Source organism: Saimiri boliviensis, chromosome 18, assembly GCF_048565385.1.
Source record: "Saimiri boliviensis isolate mSaiBol1 chromosome 18, mSaiBol1.pri, whole genome shotgun sequence".
Classification (NCBI taxonomy): Eukaryota; Metazoa; Chordata; class Mammalia; order Primates; family Cebidae; genus Saimiri; species Saimiri boliviensis.
Genome location: NC_133466.1, coordinates 47,601,899 through 47,617,799, shown reverse-complemented (window position 1 = coordinate 47,617,799; position 15,901 = coordinate 47,601,899). Strand labels below are relative to the sequence as shown.

At 41.1% G+C, this 15,901-nt stretch overlaps 1 long non-coding RNA gene and 1 pseudogene across 2 annotated transcripts in view; both read left to right on the top strand.

Moving 5' to 3' along the window:
* Positions 1 to 15,901, top strand: part of LOC141581980 (uncharacterized) — a 1,111,619-nt gene that overhangs the window by 26,162 nt on the left and 1,069,556 nt on the right. The gene's annotated exons all lie outside the window — the stretch shown is intronic.
* LOC141582070 (uncharacterized) lies at positions 13,036 to 14,825 on the top strand (annotated as a pseudogene).

Below are 15,901 nucleotides of genomic sequence, written 5' to 3'. Positions count from 1 at the left end.
TTCAAGTGCTTCTTCTTTTGATGCATGTTGATGCAACTTCTCTGGATTTGTGGAAATATCTCTTGGTGTTCCTTGCACAGTCTCTCTAAATGTTTTTCTTCCTTATGGAGAACTGGATGCACCTTCATATACTCAACCCTGATCATCTGTGCACGAAGAAGTGCATAGGCCTGGAGAGACATGGATTTTGTAGGTTACATACCCAGGTCGACTTCCACCTCACAGAACCCACTAATTCATCCTGACCTTTCCTTCGTTTAATTTTCATTCTTTGCAAACACTAGGATAAGTTAAAAAGATCTTCCTTAGTGGAGACCAGGAAGCTTCTCTGGAGTGCAGCTCCCACTGAGTGAGACACAGAACCAGAGCGATATCCACAGGCCACCCATCTGACAAAGGGCTAATACCCAGAATCTACAAAGAACTAAAACAGATTTACAGGAAGAAAACCAACAAACCCATCCAACAGTGGGCAAAGGATATGAACAGATACATTTCAAAAGAAGATATATGTGAGGCCAAGAAACATGAAAAATGCTCATCATCACTGGGCATTAGAGAAATGCAGACCAAAACCACATTGAGATACCACCTCACATCAGTTAGAATGGCGATCATTAAAAAATCAGGAGACAACAGATGCTGGAGAGGATGTGGAGAAATAGGAATGCTTTTACACTGTTGATGGGAGTGTAAATTAGTTCAACCATTGTGGAAGACAGTGTGGCAATTCCTCAAGGATCTAGAAATAGAAATTCCACTTGACCCAGCAATCTCATTACTCGGTGTATACCTAAAGGACTAGAAATCATTCTATTATAAAGACACATGCACACATGTGTTCATTGCAGCCCTGTGTAGAATAGCAAAGACCTGAAACCAACCCAAATGCCCACTGATGATAGACTGGACAAAGAAAATGTAGCACATATACACCATGGAATACTATGCAGCTATAAGAAATGATGAGTTTGTGTCCTTTGTTGGGACATGGATGAACCTGGAAACCATCATTTTCAAAAAACTGACACAAGAACAGAAAATCAAACACCACATGTTCTCACTCATAGGTGGACGTTGAACAATGAGAACATGTGGACACAGAGATGGGAGCCTCACACACTGAGGTCCATTGTGGGTGCTGGGGGGAATAGTGGGAGGGAAGGTAGGAGGGATAACGTGGGGAGAAATGTCAGTTATAGGTGATGGGGGGATGGGGGCAACAAACCACCTTGCCATGAATGTACCTATGCAACAATCTTCCATGACCTGCACATGTACCCCAGAACCTAAAAAAAGACCTTCCTTCAAAATGTTTATAATTCATCAATTCCTGAACACCTGCATAAAAGCCCTTTAGATTTAAATGTTTAAATATATGTCCTCTCAAATCTGAAATACCACTAGAAAACAAGTAAAATTTATCATTGATTGTTAAATCATCATCAACAATATATATATTTGTTACTCAATTAGTCTGTAGTCTCAAATCTTTGTACTTCACAGCCTAAACAGTCATTCTTAGTAAATGTTGTCAGTATATTCTAATCAGGGTCAGAAGTCATCACACAAAAAAGATCTCAATAAACATTGTAGCCCCTATCTCTGAAACTGACCACCTCTGCTCTGCCTCCTCCCTTCTTCTGTCTAAAGCTACAGTCTTGCCTCACCATTCTAAGAACATGAATCCCCATTCCATTGTGTTTCTCCTCCCAATATTGACAAACTGTTCTCTCACTCCCCTAGTCATTTTCGTTTCTTCTCCTCAGCTTTTCATCACGTTACATTTTCTCCTACTCAAACAGGCATCATGGTCTGGGTCCTTTGCTATCAGATTTCACTAACACAGGCATAGTTCTTAAATTACTGTTTCCACCCACTTTTTTCCCTAGGAGCAACATCATATTTACTGCTAAATGCCTTTATTTCTCATTTATGTATTATTTAATCAGTATTACATAATTCATCTCATACAGAAACCTCTGCCTGAAATACTGATTAATTTTAAGCGCACACTGGCCTCTCAGAATTTACATATATATATATGTATATATGTAAATATACATATATATATTTACTTATCTGAAAAACATTTCCAGAACACCTGAACAATTGTTATGTTGAACAGTCAGGTTGTTTTCCAGGCTATAAATAAACATATGACAAAATCTGGCATATGAGAATTTCAACTCAAGTTGCTAATATAAATGTTCTCGGCATGCCTGACTCAAACATGTCCTGAAGACACATGATCTCATACTTACACTCCAGAGGATGCTTGTTTTTACCTCCTCACTTAGATTTCTCTGATTTTCTTGAATTTTTTCCCATAAAATCCTCATTTGCTTTAAGAGCTTCTCCTGCAAAAGAATTATGAGGGTGAGCAACAGAAAATCAAATACCATAGATTCCATACTCTGAGTGAGATACGCAGGCAAGGGTTAAAATGTATGAACAGACTAGAGAGAGGAAAATAAACCAAGTTTTTTCACTGCTCATCCTCGGTATTTTCAAATCTGAGGTTTCAGATGTATAACAGTTTAGGGAACTGGTGAGTGAAGATTTCTTGTAACCTAGGTAATGATCAGTGAAACACCCTTCCACTATGCTGGCCGCCTGCTTTTGTCATTTGTCCAGTAAGATTAAATACATTTCCAAAATGTATTTTCTTTGTTCTTGTAGTTTTGGTAGCTTTTCGATGCCTTTAGTGTTATACTGTAGAGTCAAAGTAATAGTGACATTCACTTAATCACCCTCTTTTTGGGTGCAGGCTTTGTGAAGGCAGGTATAGTTGCATATTGAATTCAAAATTTCATCATTGGTACCTCCAAAAGCACCTGGCACTCAGTAAAGGATGGAGTGATCACCACAATGGTTCTCATCTCCCTTCTCATCTCTTTAACTCCTCCACCCTCCAGCCTGCAGGTGATCCCAGCACTGTGTCTTACCCGGTGTTCTTCAGCTGCCCCTTCAATGGGACAGTGTTTGTGAGCCCCGTGCTCCTGAGAGTTAGAGCACAGTGAGCAGAGCAGACTCTTGTCCGTGGCACAGAACATCTTCTTTGTTTCCCTATGGGTCCCACATACTTGTGTCTCAGAGCTCAGGAATTGCCAGACACTGGCTTTCCTGGCAATCGTCACTAAATTCTTCAGAAAAATGTCAGTTTTGAAATCCTTTTGATGTGATGGCTCCCTGCACGTAGGGCAGTTGGCAGGACTTTGGGCTTCTTCCCAGGAAAGGCAGAGGCAGGGTCTACAGAAGCTGTGCCCACAGCCTATGGTGACAGGGTCTACCAGGTAGTTCAGGCAGATGACACAGGTGAGTTCCTTCTGGAAGGCCTGTTGGAAGTCTGAGTCCATTTTCCTGGGGGAAGAAAACCACAAGAATTTAATCTTCTGCCCTGGAGAGACAAAGATCCAAGCAAAGTCTCAATCAGGTTGTGATCAAATAACATCTTGTTTTTTTTTCTAGAGAAGAATTGGCTTTCATTTGCAATGACAGAGATAGGACAAATAGAAAACTGAGGCACTAAGAGCCATCAACCTCTGCAGAAAAATGTGATTGTTCTCCAGTCAACGCACAACCAGCTTTCCAAACCCAACTCTTTTGCACAGAAGAATGTCAGTTTTTTGAGGTGTTAGTGTCCACCAAGTTGCTTGGGCTTCTAGGATTTAATCAAGCTATCAACTCATGGGGTAGTTACACTCTAAATTCCAGGGACTGGTTTGGAGAAGGGATGCTAACTAAGCTCTTCTACTCTCATCGTTTGATTTAACTGTAACAAGGATCCCTCAGAGTTGTCCAGAGGGCCCCTGCTTGAAAATAAAGCAGAAGTCATTCTTTTTTTTTTTTTTTTTTTTTTTTTTGAGACGGGGTTTCGCTCTTGTTACCCAGGCTGGAGTGCAATGGCACGATCTCGGCTCACCGCAACCTCCGCCCCCTGGGTTCAAGCAATTCTCCTGCCTCAGCCTCCCTAGTAGCTGGGACTACAGGCGTGCGCCACCATGCCCAGCTAATTTTTTGTATTTTTAGTAGAGACGGGGTTTCACCATGTTGACCAGGATGGTCTCGATCTCTTGACCTCGTGATCCACCCGCCTCGGCCTCCCAAAGTGCTGGGATCACAGGCTTGAGAAGTCATTCTTTGTCCAAAATCAGGCAAAGCTAGCCTTTACACTCCAAGGCAAAACAAACCAAGGTAAAGGTACTTCTCCAAGATAGAACAAACAATCATTTTTTAGGCTGCTGTGTTCATTCAATCAACAAAAACTTTGTGGCATGTTTACTATTCCTGGACTGTCTGTTAGTTTGGGGATATATTGATAAAATATAGAAGGGTATACAGAGGATAGAAATGTTTTCTAAGCCCTTTGGAAGCATTGTCATTACTCTTTCACACAGTCAGAAAAATACTCAGTATCATGCAATAATAAAAGGCACTAGACAGTAAGGTGGTGTTTTAAATGGAAGGGGTGGGGGAAGAAAACATAGGCCAGGCAAGGTAGCTCAAACTTGTAATCCTAGCATTTTGGGAGACCAAGTCAGGCAGATTTTTTGAGCTCAGTTCTAGACTGGGCGACATGATGGCAAAGTGTCTAGATCAGCCTGTCTCTAAAAACACACACACACAGCCGGGCCTGGTGGTTTATGCCTGTAATCCAAGCACTTTGGAGGCCAAGGCAGGTGGATCACTTGAGGTCGGGAGTTCAAGACCAGCCTGACCAACATGGTGAAACCCCATCTTTAAACACACACACACACACACACACACACACACACACACACACTATATAGATTATATATGTAAAGCCCAACATGGTGGTCCATGCCTGTAGTCCCATCTACTTTGGGGGATGAGGCTGAAGAATTGCTTGAGGTATTAAGTAGAGCCAGTAGTGAGGATTATTTCCACCACTGCACTCTAGGCTGTGTGTCCCTGTCTAAAACAAAGAAAGAGACAAAGAAAGGAAAAATCTAAAATCCTGGTTTCTACACAGTATAAATACAGAAACCCTCTATTTCTGATATTTCTGCATAGTTGCCCGTGAGACTTTCCTACATGGATAGCCATTTCTGGCTTTCTTCCACAGAGGAACTGAGGTTTCTGAAGAGACTTTTACCGTGTTTTAGAAAAAAATGTTTGCCCAAATCATTCAAAGCACTCTACCTATGTACAGGCATACATTGCAACATAGGCACATTTTCCCTAGTAGAGTAGAATATAACACATTTTTACACATAGATTACAACACTCCTAACCCATTTACAGAGTCTTCAGAGATTAAAGAATTACTAGATATTTGGAAACTACTGCAAAATGATTATAATCTATAAAACAACTAAAAAATACATTAAGTAAAAAATTAATCATAACATTAATTTGAGGATCATGCAGCAAGACAGATGACAAAAATGTTTAATTTGTAAATAGGTTAAATGGAGCTTGTAAACCTATGGGTTATGTTTAAAATAATTTAAAAAAAGAAATGGAGCTGTTTTTAAAACTCAGAAAATGACATCATTTCATCTAAAAAAAAATCTAAGTTTGCAGATAAAGTCCCCAAATTTTGTTTGTTTTGGTTTGTAACCTAATAGCAGCTCCTACTCTGGAAAGTGTACACTTACCTCAGAAATAGATCTACGTTCTCACCAAAGCTTGCTGTCCAAAAAGATGAAGTCAGCTCAGGGATCAGGGTCTCACGGCGCAGTGGCGGTAGCTTTTGGAAGTCTCCAAGGCCAGTTGCAAAGCCACTCTGTGGGTGCTGGAGAAGAATGAGCTTGGCTCCTGCGGTGTCCTTTTATACGTCTCTGAAGACCACACCCCTTTCCTCTAATTGGATTTCAGAGGGCGTAGGTGGGTGTTAACACAGTTGATTAAGTTTCTTCAAAACAAAAGGTGTTTTTTTTTTTTTTTTTTTTTTTTTTTTTTTTTTTTTCTTAATGACGTTTCGCTGTGTCGCCCAGGCTGGAGTGCCGCGAAGCTATCGCAGTTCACTGAAACCTCCGCCTCTGAAGTTCAAGCAATTCTCCTGCCTCAGCCTCCCAAGTAGCTGGGATTACAGGTGCCCGCTGCCGGGCCTGGCTAACTTTTTTTTTGCATTTTTAGTAGGAGGAGGTTTCACTATGTTGGCTAGATTTATGTGGAATTCCTGATCTCAAGTGATCTGCCTGCCTTGGACTACAAAAGTGCTGGAATTGCAGCCTGAGCCACAGCCCCCAGCAATTCACTTTTATGGTAATGTAAGAATTTAATCTAAGGCTACTCCTGGCCTCCCGACTCCAGAAGGAATATTTCTCCTTCTCCTTGTGCTACAGATGAAGCCTTCCAAGGGCCTCTCAGCAGCCGTGGGACATATGATTCCCTCCTATATTACCTGGCACTGCCCAACCCAGCTCAAGGGTTATAGGGAGAAAGTCTAGAAAGCTCTAGCCAGGTGCAGTGGCAGGCACCTGTAGTCCCAGCTACTATGGAGGCAGAGGCGGAAGAATCGCTTGTGCCTGGGAGGCGGAGGTCGCAGGGAGCCGAGATCATGCCACTGCAATGATATAGTGAGTTTCTGTCTCCAAAACACATAAATCAATAAATAAATATAAAAAAATTGATGATTAGGAATACAATATACTAAGATATTTATGACAAAATATAAAGTAAGCAGAAAGCATATAAAATTGTAAATAGAATTTGGTTACTTTAACAAATATAGAAAAAATTAAAGGGATTTAATCAATTAGTATAATAATTGTGTTATCTTTAGGGAAATATTGGGAGAACTGTTTCCTTATTGTTTATAATTCTTTCCAACTTTTTTTGTGGGTAAGAAGTCAATAATGAGAATAACACTTTCAGTAGATTTCAAACACGGTGTATTCCATGAAGCTGATTTTCTAACTTGAAAAAAAAAATGATGTTTTCCCTCCTTGACAAAATGCCTCATCATTAGAAACATGGTTTGTTTAGGACACATAGCTTTTTCTTCCTTATTTCTATATTTGTTTCATTTTCTCCAAATAATAGTAAAGGTCTAGTTTGTGTCTCTATTTGATGTTTACAATTCCTGAAACAACTGAGCAGTGCATTGCACATAATAATTTCTCACTAAGTAAATTAAGCTGAATGTTGAATTTCCATCCAAACCTTTGAAACCAAAGGAAGAACTGTGTCTTCATCCTTCTTTTCTTGTATCATTTATTTCCCCTGTAACAAAGGATACAGCGTGTTAACACAAGATACAGAGAAAGAGAATTTGTGTGTGTGTGTGTGTGTGTGTGTGTTTATATGTGTACATGCTTTACATATGGTAACCACATCAATTTTTGTATTTGTAGCAATGCCTTGTAATTTTGATTCAGAAGCCCATAGCATTTTATTAAAATTATGTTTCATTTGATTGTCTCATCTGTTTATGGGAGCTGCTAACAGGGATTCTGTGTTTCATTTACCATATACTATTACAAAATGTGAGTTCATGATACTAAATTCATAAATATTGAACATAGCCAAAATTCAAATTATGGGGGTTTTAGTTATTTATATTTTTCCTTTGTCAACAGGGTACAACTGAAATAACAATATGGACCTCCTATTTCATTCTAAAACTAGTACTGATTTAGGCAAGTTACTTAACTCCTGATCTTTTTTTATCTCAGCGACGAAATGGGGCTTCTGCCCTGCCCAACTTGCAGAATTGCTCTGAAGATTAAAAATCACATATTGTGTAAATATTCAATACAGTAATTGGCTCATAGAAAATGATCAGCCAGTTGTAAATGCTAACTGTTAGTAAAACTAAATTACAAAATAAGAGTGCTAAATTAATGAATAACATAATTAATCCTTTCTTAATGGAATGATTGCTTCTCATTGGTTAATTAAGTTGTGACGGAATTGGTATGTTGAATTCAGTGACTCAGAGTTCATCTACTCAGGGCATGTTGACACACTTTCAGTTATGCTGAATCACTCTTATGGCAATAGCAACCCCATCACTCCTTTTGGAATGTGAGTTCTGTGAAAGTGTTTAAATCACAGCAGGCAGCCAAATATTGTAGAAAGACTGAAATAAATGCTGTGTTGCGTGTTCCTAACAGGTTTAGCTTTAAAAATAAGAATATTATTAGTTAACATTTGGTAAATACTTACAATTTGTCAGGCATCTTACTAAACATTAGTAGGTTATCTTATTTTAATATTGATATTACTTCTGTGAGTAGATTACTAGGACACCTAGGTTGAAGAAAGTCTTGTCAGTATTTGCATATCTGGGGTTATCAGTTATTTATTATTCTGGCATAAATAATAATCACTATCATTTTTCCCATTGGCATATGCAGCTGTTTCTGTGCTTTTAAAAGCCTCAGCACAGTAGTTTCATAAGACTTAAAAATATGGTACCTATGTATGCTATCGTTCTTAATTTGCCTATAATAGGATGTTAAAATATACATTTAATGCTTGAAAAATAGTGACTTGAATTGTACAGGTCTACTTAAGCACATTATTTATTAAAAATAAATACAGTCAGCCCTTTCTATCTGTATATTTTGCATCAGCAAGTAAGGGTGGATAGAAAATATAGTATTATTCACTGTAATCCCAGGTACTTAGGAAATCGAGAAAGGAGGATTGCTTGAGCCCAGGAGTTTGAGGCTGTAGTGAGGTGTGAGCAAGCCTGCGCAATCCAGCCTGGTGAGAGATCTATCTCTTAAGAAAACAAAATACAATATAGTATTGAAAGCAAGGAACCACATATGTGAATGGCCAACATTTTACTTTTAAAGATGGTGAACTATAACTTGCCAAATTATTTTTTTGTTTTCAAACTTATATTTTTAAATATTAGTATTGCATACAGAAAATGATTTTGCTAAAAATATCACAAAGTAGAAAAGACACAAATCCAGTAAAAAGGCTCTAAAGTGAGTGACTTTATTTCTGTGGAGCAAATCTCAACAATCATTTTTCATTTAGCTTTGTTATGTTACAACTTTCATCACAGAATGATACTCAGGACATGAGCCTGAATCTGAGAAGCTCAGATGTAGCTAATAAAGAACTAACAAAAAATATAAGGTAAGAGAATTATGAATGTGTTTCTAAAAACAAAAAAAAAAAAACAGAACTGATACATTCCATTTGGACTCTTAGACATGATTTTTGGAATTATTTTCTGTTTTATCTTATTGCCTACTTCACTGTCTTAACAATGTGAAGATCAGGATGTCAAAGGGCATGAAGCATGTGGTGAGAGTTATATTATGCTAGTTAGCCCAAGGGGACTAGACGTGGCTTCAGATTCCACATACTCAGCTACATTTCCTCACTGAGGCACGGGAAGGTGATCCAGAACATCTTATCTGGCTCTGTGAATGCTGTACTTAAATTATTCTGAAAATCACTCGAAAAGATGAAATATTAAATAATTTTCACTACCATCTGGATTATTATACTGATATATCAATTTGATTTGTTGAGTGGTTTGTTCACCGTCAGCCTGTTAATTCCACAGAAGAGGGACAACTTTTTATATATGCATGTCTTTTCTGCAGGACTTGAGTATGCACAAATTTCGATATTTATCCAGGTCCTGGACCCAATCCCCATAGATGACTGATTAAAATCAGTTTTGCTCTGAAATTTTATTTTGTGTATGGAAATACATTTTCATGAAACTAAAACTATATTCATTTTATTTTGATTTCCAATATTTTTGAGAATGATTAATGATCACCTGATGTTTCTGTAATGAGCATTTATTGATCTTTAGGGTTACCAGATAGACTTTTTTATAGGTAGGAAAAGAAAAAATGACTCCCTCTTATAATATCAATTTTCCTCTTTTTTGTCCTGTGGAAAAATATCATAGTTGATTTCTTGCAAGCCATTAGAACATTTCAAAATATATGTAGTAAATGATAAATATAATATATTCTCATGCAATGTAATATAATTTTTGAATATCTTTATTTTCAATATCTTTCTGTTTCTTATTTTAAAAGAATATATGTTTATTTTAGAAAATGTAAAGATCAAGAAAGCCACGGCAGAAATTAAACATCTCCCTAGTTCCATCAGAAAAATCATAAAAGGATTATATTCTTATGTGTATAATTCTGGCCCCTTTCCTATTTTAAATATATTTTTGTTTATGTATACACAAAACCCAGTAAATCCTTCTATATGTAATGTATATAATAAACATATATATTTTTTTCTATGCTTGGTATTTAGAGGTGCTTTTCCTCCTACATCTTGACTATCACAATTTTTTCTACAAAACATTGACCATTTCCAGGTTGATCTTATATGTATCGCAGAAGGGGTTAGGTCATTGGACAGCCAGAAATGACTCTGTCTTTCTGTCCAGGGATTATCAAAGAGTTGGGCTCAGGAATAAGAGGATGTTTTAGAAAGTTTGATTGGTTGGGCAATGGCAGCATATTTTTAACTTACCCATTGCCCTGCTTATTTTGTTGTTGTTCTTAAGCTACAGGTTCTCACACTGTCTCCCAAGCTGGAGGTCAGTGGTGGAATCTTAGCTCACTGCAGCCTCAAACACCTGTGCTCAATCAATCTTCCTACCTCAGGCTCCAAAATCACTAGGACTAGTCACGTGCCACAATGCTCAGCTAATATTTGTACTTTTATTTGTCGAGATAGGGTGTCCCTATGTTGCCCAGGATTGTCTCCAACTCCTGGCCTCAAGCAGTCCTCCCACCTCAGCCTCCCAAATTTATGAGATTAAAAGCATGAGCCACTGCTCTGGAGCTTATTTATTTACGTCAGAGTTTGTTCTTCTCTTCCCGGTCTATTGCATGAACTATCTGAGCTCCTACTGTAAAATATTCTTCTGCCGTGGTCATGTGAAACATTACAAAATTGTTTCTGATGATTCTTCATGTTTTATGTCACATATTCTAACATGATAGTGTGACTTTTTAAAAAAGAACAAAAAATAAAATTTTGGCTAATCACTAACAAGACTTTAATGATCACTGTTGTGCTATAACTTATTATAATGCATTAAAAAATCAGGACTTATTTGTAATGTGCCTTGAGACAGATACTTCAGTCACTGATTTCTCAGACCTCAGTTTTCTTCTCTGTGAAATACTAATACAAACTGTGTGTAATTTATTTTGAAGAATTTGGAAAATTGTAACTAAATACTCTTATCAAGAATGATGGCTGTGTTTTCTATATTGTTACTGTTGTAGCACTGAACCACTTACCACTTTAAGTTTTTGCTCAAAGTGAAAATATAATTAATTAATATGTATTTCATAGACTATCATTTTTTTTTTTGAGACAGTCTCTCTCTATAGGTCAGGCTGGAGTTCAGTGGCATAATCAGCTCACTGCAACCTCTGCCTGCCGGGTTCAAGCAATTCTCCCTCCTCCTGAGTAGCTGGGTCTACAGGCATGCGCCACCATGCCTGGCTAACTTTTTGTAATTTTAGTAGTCGGAGTTTCATCATGCTTTCCAGGCTAGTCTCGCACCCCTGACCTTGTGATCAGCCCACCTCTGGCTCCCAAGCGGCTGGGATTACAGGCTTGTACTACCTTCCCTGGCCAGACTAGTCTTTGGAGATGATTGAATGTGGAAGTTCAGTTGACAAGTGACTTGTTCAAATTGTTAAATTAGAAATATTCAATGTTAAAATGGTAGCATGCTCTTGTGTTTCTCTTCTGTAACATTTAGGCAACTAATAAAGACCATACTGTTTTATCAACAGGCATGTCATCCATGCTCCAAGCAGCCACAGCAAGTATTCAAGGGAGTCATTTTCAGGAATTTCTGATGCTCTGTTTGATATTGAAACCAAAGTGGATCTTTGCAAAACTAAGGGAGAAGTGAAGAGAAAGACTGCTGTTGCAGCCTTCACAGTGCAGGCAGCTGCAGAGGCTTTGAAAGAAGCAGCCTGAGAGGGTTCTTTAGAGAATCCATAGAGATTTTTGTGGTATATCATTCAGAAAGACTTATGATGGGTATATTGGTGAAGTTTAAAGGAGTATATTAGAAATAAAGCTAGACATTATATACAGTCATGTGAGTGTTCATATATTTATCTGTGTATATATTTTTCTTTTATTTCCTTGTTATGGACTAAAAATAAAAAAATAATAATTAGGCAAGGTTATTCTGAAATGGAAGAATCAAACTCAGTAAAACATCCAAGGGGAATGGGTAAATATGGTAAAACCCTCATCTGGCATTATCAGGGAATCAAGTCTAATCTGTTCATGTCACTTCACACATAGGAAAGCATCAGTGTGTCCTAGAGCGCACTGGGGAACATGCACAACTGCTCCAAGGCGGAGGCCTCACACCCTGCCTGGCCCCCCAGGGCTCAGAGGATCACTAGCTCAGCACATGGTTGAGAAACTAATTAAATTACACTTTTAGTAAATGTAATCACTGTATAGCATAAGAAATAATTTTTTATTAAAAGTATTTTATATAAAACACTATCATATAACACACAAGGTAGAGAAAAATAGTAATGAAGTGAACATTTGTGAACCTACTAGCTATATTAAGAAAATAATATTTTCAATATCTTTGGGTCCCCTATGTATTCACGACAGTTGTGCTTTTTCACTTTCTTGAATTGTTATGTTTATTTCCTGTTATTCTTTATGATTTTATCATACATGGCTATATTATTTACATGTTTTATGTTTTTGTTTTATGTAGTTTACTATTTTTTATAAATGCAATCATGCCATGTATATTTTTATGGTACTTGATTTTTTTCCACAGGTTTTTAAGTGTTCAGATAGATAGATAGCATTTATTCAAATGAAAATAAGATTCATGGACCATCAAGACAAAGAAAATACATAATAATGTGGATAAGGAAAGTTAATATAAAGAATGATTAATTATAATAGAATTTGAGCAATGAAATATTGTCTAGTAAAGTGTAAGGAGAAGTCTAAATCATATGTGATGAGCACATATAAGGAATTGCCATTGTTTCCAGGGTGAAGTCTGAGAAGCCAGTGAAGAGACCCCTCACATCTTGCCCTCACTGAATGTTGAAAGTTGCTGTGGTGCTGCGCATGAAAAACTTTTGGTCAGTCCGAAAAGTATCACTTGCTCAGAGGGAAGAACCTGGTACCTGGTACCCAGAAGTGCCCGGATGTGGCTGGGCGGTGTCCGAAGGCTGCGAGCAGGTGCTCACAGGCAGAAAGCTCATGCAGCGCCTGCCAAGCCCAGATGATGTGGAAATGGCCCTGGAGATGTATAAGCTGTCTCTGGAGACTGAACGACTTGAGAAAGAGAGAGACAAATCGGTGAACACCCATCAGAAATTTTCTGAAAAAGAGGAAGCAAAGGACTTATTTTTTCCTTTAAGTCAATACACAGAATCTTCATTCATCAACTCTACTCTTCGTTAAGCACAATCACTCTAAAAAGTGTCTGGGCTAGAACTTTATTACTGCGAGAGAAAATGTGTAGTTATTGGTAATCCAGCCTTTTGTGGCTCATACGTCTACTTTCCTGGACTTGAAGTACTGGGGGTGGGTGGCACAGAGTAGGCCGAGGCGTCGCCACAGCCCAGACGGGGCTTCTGCCACTGCTGCTCCGTGGAGATCGTCCCACGCCTGCCGGATTGTATCTGCCCAAGACGCGAGTCTGGTTTCATCGAGGAGCTTCCAGAAGAGACCAGGGGCACAGAGGATGGTTCTGCCCCCTCCGCAGCCCTCACGGACTGGAACCGCTGGAACCGGCTGCCTTTGGAGAACGTGGACCAGGACCTCAGGACCGCAGGGCCGCAGACAGTTCGCTCTCGGCATCGCTGACGGCGGCGTCGAGACCCCCACGCTCCCTCCGGGGGCTCAGGCTGACGACGGCAGGGACCCCGAGCGCCGGGGGGAGCGAGAGCCCGAGTCCCGGCACCCGCCCCCGGGGCCCCGCGCCGCCTCCCCCCGCGGCGGGCCACCGGCCGACACGAAGGCGCCCCCACGCTGGAGGGGGTCGCCCGGCGCCGACGGACATCGCGCCCGCCGCCGTCCCCGGCCCGGGTCCCTGGGGAGCTCCGCCCTCCGACCCCGCGGCCCGCGGCCCGGACGCCGTCCTCACGCGGCCGCTCAATCCGTCTGAGAACGCGGCCCCCACCGGCGGACGGAGAAGACCCAGGCCCTGCCCGCCGCCCCGGCCCCGAGGGGCACCGGGCTCCGGGCGGGAGCGCCCGTGTGCGAGGACGACCGTGCGCCGGGCCGGCGCGGGCGGCGGCTGCCCTGCACCCCCGGGTCCGCGAGGCCGCGGGGTGCCCTGGAGGGAGCAGGGGGTGCCCGCCCGCGCGCCCGCCCCGACCTGCCCCTTCTCCCGCCCTCGCCGCTGTCCCCGCCAAGCACGGCGGCTGCCCCGGCTGCCGGAAAAGCCTCACGGGACAGAACTCGGCCACGAACGCCCCGGGCCTGGCGGGGCTGAGCGTCTCCGCGTCCTCCTCCGCCTCCGGCTCGCCCGGCAACGAGAACGCCGCAAGGAGCCCCTGAGCCCGCGTCTGCCGGCACCCACCCCGGTCCGCACCCACCCCCGCCCGGGGGACCCGAGGCTCCGGGGAAAGTGCGGGGCCTCTGCCCCCCACCCCCGGCCGGCGCCACGTGGCCCTCGCAGACCGTGTGCCCCGGCGGCGCCGCTCCTGGCTGGTCGGCACCGCAGGCCCGGCCTGTACCGGGGCGAGACCCGAGCCCGGCCCACGGGCCCCCTGGCTGGGGAAGGCAGGCGCCATACGGCCCCTGCCGGGGCACCGCGGCCTCCCTGGCCTCGCTGTCTGACCGCACCTTCTAAGCGTTCAGTGGCGGAAAGGTTTTCATAATTTTAAATTATTACTGCTTTGAAATACATGGACGTTTTCGCTCCCATGCTGCCCATGCGTGAGCTGTGGCAAGATGGGGCCCCGCTGCTCCGCCAGGGCTGCGAGCACCGCCAGGACAGGCCGTGTGGGCCCCCCCAGCCTCCGCCTCGGCTGCCTCCACAACCCAGAGTTTGGGGGCTCGGGACCATGAGGATGACCAGCAAAATTCAAGAACAAAACTGCTACAGCAGACTTTTTTAAAGGAAAAAAATATGTGTATCTTGAAAGTTATTTAAAATACACCGCTTACAAAGGAAAAAAAAAAAAAAAAAAAAAAAAAAACTTGGTTTCAATCCACACTTCAGGACTCCCTGGAAACTTGCCTTCTGGGCCACTTGTAAAGCTGTTTAGGTAGAAATGTCATCTCTGAGGTGCTCCACTGCAAATTTGAAAAAAGGCCAGTATCAGAAGAAGCTCTTGGCTGCTGAGGTCTCCTGGTCACCATGAACTTGAAGAAGTGAGTGCTATAGCAGCAGCCTTAACTACAGAATCTGGGAACTGGTGTACCCCTGCATACCATCTGGGCCAGATACCGGAGATGTCATTTCCAAAGCAGATTGGAAGCACGTTTTTGGAATTCTCTCCAATGTCTTCTACTCAAAAAGACTGACATCTTAACACTTGACTATATATATATATATATATATATATATATATATATATATATATTTAAAGGGTCTAGATCTATTTATGTAAAAAATCAAGAGCGAGTTTGTAGTGGATAACCCAAGTTTGGATAACTGGTGCATAATAAATTTATTCATTTTTTGCTGTTGTACATTGGATTTATTTTTGTATTTTGGTTCTGTGAGCATGTCTGCTCATGCAAATAATCAAGAGATTCTCTTTCCTGACAGCATCTTCCGATAGGTGGAATATCTGGGTTATAAAATTTGTGGATTGTCAATTCTACTGAGCAATGCCACTTACTGTTTTAAAGTGATTTCATTTATATTTCTACTAACAGGGTAATCATATTACATAAAAATAATAGAAGTATGGTTGATTGTGGCAAGTTAAAGAAATATAAATAACTC